We start from the raw sequence: 4007 nt of genomic DNA, 5'->3' as shown, positions 1-4007 counted from the left end.
TCAGCATCCTGAAAGTGCGGTTCAGATGCCTGAGCCACTCTGGAGGGACCCTCCAGTATAGTGCCAGGACGGTCACCCATATGCTGGCCTGCGGCATCCTCCACAACATCACGCAACAGTGGGGCAACATGCTGAAGGAGGATGAATGCCAGACCTCTTCCAATGAAAGGATGCGTGGGAGGCCAAGGATGGGCAGGACATGGGGACCGGGCAGTCACAGGAGGCCACAAAGTCTGTGCCCCATCGGTGGCGCGCAGGGGACGCTCTAACTTCCTCCAGGTTCAGCGACTAGGCATCATAGACATTGGCACGGACACCCCCCCCCCCCCGCTCCATGTCATACTCCTGCCAAACATCTCCCATAAACACCCCCAACTGAGCAACCCCGTCCCACACGCCCCTGCAGCTCCCATGTGATTCATATACCTCACTATGGGGTTCGGGCCCTGGATTGACAGTAACAGCAGGTCTGATCCGGATTGACAGTAACAGCAGGTCTGATCCGGAGCACTTTCCACCGTCCACCTGGGTGATTCCTGCATGCGAGCTGGCAATTCCATCACATGGTTCCATCGAACCCTTGGGGTCACGGAGGTGTGGGTGGTGGGGAGGAATGAGTTGGGGGCACTGGGGTGGTGAGCCATTGGACTGGGGCCCTGGTCCACACCCAATGTCTGCCCATCTCCCCTGCTCCAGCGCCCTCTCTACAGCCAGCCCAACACATCCCTCACACCCTTCTGATGGAGCAACAAGGCAGGTTGAAATGTTGTGAACATGTATTTATTGTGACACTGAACATACATTTCCAGGTTTGTGCTCTAGCCCCTGTGGCTATCCTATGTGCTGCATCGTACCAACTTAAGTGGTGTCTACTAACGTTACACTTGGGTGGATCCCGGACAGTACGTCAGGAGTGGAGGCCTGCTGCAATTCCCGCCCTGTGACCTGTGTCCCTTTTGGCATCTGTCTTCTGGAGCGACCAGGCCTAGATGGACCCGGCTGCTACTCGGGTGTCCCAGGTAGTGTGGTGCTGCCCCGTTCTGTCCACTGCCCTACAAATGCGCCAGGAACAGGGGGGTGGAGTCCGAGGCACTGGAGTGTTTTGGCACCTCCCCTGCGGGAGTCAACGGCACGGGCCCCATCACCACTTCCTCCCTCGGTGCCCAATTGCCCCTGGGCTATTCAATGGGACAGGGATATGAGCAGAGATAACCCCTGAGCCGCCCCCCCCCCCCCCCCCGTTACCTGGTGCTACCATTCTTGAAGGCACGCTCCTGTCTCGACCGAGGTCTCAAAACTCGCAGCCATGGAGCTCAGGGAGTGGCCCACCTCCCTCTGGGACTGCACCACATCATGCTGTAACTGAGCCATCAGCCTGTGATTGCGTCACCTCCCTCTTGGTCTGTGCCATGTCAACCAGTGTTTGGGCAATGCCGCTGACGACATCAGTCATGGCCTGCTGTGAGTGGGCCACGCTATGAGTGCCACTATAATGTCTGGGTGGCTCTGGTCCATGCTGCCATCTTGTTAACTGGGATGAGTGTGTGTGGGGAGTGGAATGCATATATGTGGCTGCAGCTTGTCGGGCTTTCGAATGCCAATTCTGACACCGGTGAATCGGACACCGTTTTCCATTGGAATTGATCGTGTTCCATGTGGAGCCGGTACTAACCAATTAACGGGTGATGAATTGCTTCGGGAATGGCGCCAATTTTGCTGTCGTAGAAGTCCGCCGATTCTGTCCCACTGTCAATACTTAGCGTGGGATTCTTCGTCCTGCTGCACCCCGGGTGCACCACGATCCGACCGGCAATGGGATACTCTGTTCTACCAACCAGCCAATGGTGTTTCCCATTGTGGGCATACCCACGCCGTTCGGAAATCCGCGCGTGTGAATGGGCTGTCAGCGAAGGGACACTGCTGACAGAGAATCCAGCCCTTAGTCTCCGAAACGGAGAGTCCCGCCCCTAGATTTTTTTTATTGAAGTGTGATAATTTTCTTTCTGGAGTGACAAATGGAGACCTTTGGGAATATTGGCTTCCGAATATTGGGATAATTTAAGGGCCAAAAGCTGGGGTAATAACTGCAGTGGTCATGTTTTTAAAAAAAAGGATAGTTTTACTTCTGGGAAACAGAAGGTAAAATTGACCGGAGGAATGTGTTTTGACTAGGGAAGTCACGGAGGAATTAACATGCTTTTCCAAGCTGCAGAGATCATTTTGAATTCAGCTTGGGGTGATAGTGGGTGGGATTCATCGTTGCCCGACACCAAAATTGGGAACGTCGATTTGGCGGATGGCAAAATTGAGGTGGGCACCGATTTGACAGCAAACTGTGATTCTTCATCACCTCGATAACAGCGTTCTGCAACACACGCTGGGCCCACCCACGATTCTCCACCTCTGATGGGCCGGGTTCAGGACGTGCAGTACACGTGTGCTATTAAAAATTGTGAACCTGGTATTCTGGCTTCTGAGAGAGGACATGGAAAGGAGCGACTGCGGACTGCCGCCTCGGACACTGACTGTGCTGGCTGGGGTAGGGGATCCCTGCCAGGGCCGGAGGAGGAGGGGGGGAGGATGGATGGGAAAACAGGCCGACTGGCCGGGGTGATTGCCCCCCTCCCGCCTCTAAGGGACTGGGGTGGTGTCCAGGTATGGACCGCCATCTTACACAATCACTGACCACCCACCTTGGCTCCCTGGTTCTGCACAATGGCACCGACCATATGGGTGACCTCGCACCCCATTCCGCCCACCCCCCAGCCCCAATCCCCCACCCAACCGGCCGCCAGCAACTGGTGGAGCACCCTGGGCAACACCCACGGCAACCCCATAGCGAGGCCAGTGCCAGCGAGCAGTACTCCTGCATCAGGGACGGGCGCGAGGTCCAGGGGCCAACGATGGGGTGGGGTGAGGGGATTGAGGGGGAGATTGGAGGGACATGCGGGTTCGGATCCCGCAGTGCTAACCAGGGCCACCGTGGAACCTAGTTGGCACGGGAGTATGCACCATGCTAACATGTCGGCCTTTCACCCCCTGCAGAGAAAGGATTTTGGAGTTCGACCCGCAATAGTGACCGTCGAGGTCATTGCATCTCTGCGAGATGCCCTGCAGCCTTATGAGCAGAAGCTGCTCAAAGAGGAGGTGGAAGCTGCAGCAGTAGAGCATGCTGCAGAGGGGCATGTGGCAGCCGCCCATGTTGGAGAGCCGGCCGCCATCTGTCATTTGAGGACCAGCTGGACCAGGATGCCAGCTGAACAGAGACATAGTGTGACACATCTGCCAGATGATGGCACACCTGGCACCGTTGGGCTATGGGGGAGGACACCCGCTCCCGGTGGCTGTCAAGGTGACGGTCACCCTGAACCTTTGCACCACGGGGTCCTTCAGGTGTTGAGTGGGTTCCCCACTGGCATCTCACAGACCTTGGTGCACAGTTGCACCCACGCAGTCGCGGAGGCTCTATATGTCCAGGTTGATCAATACATCCATTTTGATGTGGACCATGCCCTCCAGAATCCTGGGCAGCGGGGTTCGCCGGCATCTCCGAGAAGCCGCGGATCCAGGGGGCGATTGACGGAATGCATGTCCCCCTGCGGATAACAGGCCGCTCTACACAAACCAAAAGTGGTATCACTCGACGAATGATCAGCAGGTCTGTGACCATCATTCGCCACTCTCCAATCCCCTGGTACTACCCCTGTTGACAGTGAGGACGAAAAGATCATTGCAATGGCTCTGCAATTTCATCTCTTGCTTCCCATAGAATCCTTGGATTTATCCCGTCAGGCCCGGAGGGACTTATCTATTCTCAAGTTTTTCAAAATGCCCAACACATCTTCCTTCCTAACAAGTATCTCCTCGAGCTTACCAGTCTGTTTCACACTGTCCTCTCCAACAATATGGCCCCTCTCATTCGTAAATACTGAAGATAAGTACTCATTCAAGACCTCTCCCTTCTCTTCACTCAATACACAATCTCCCGCTACTGTCCTTGATCGGAC

Source organism: Scyliorhinus canicula, chromosome 13 (genome assembly GCF_902713615.1).
Source record: "Scyliorhinus canicula chromosome 13, sScyCan1.1, whole genome shotgun sequence".
NCBI lineage: Eukaryota > Metazoa > Chordata > Chondrichthyes > Carcharhiniformes > Scyliorhinidae > Scyliorhinus > Scyliorhinus canicula.
The sequence above is the reverse complement of the archived record's forward strand: the minus strand, read 5'-3'. Positions refer to the sequence as shown.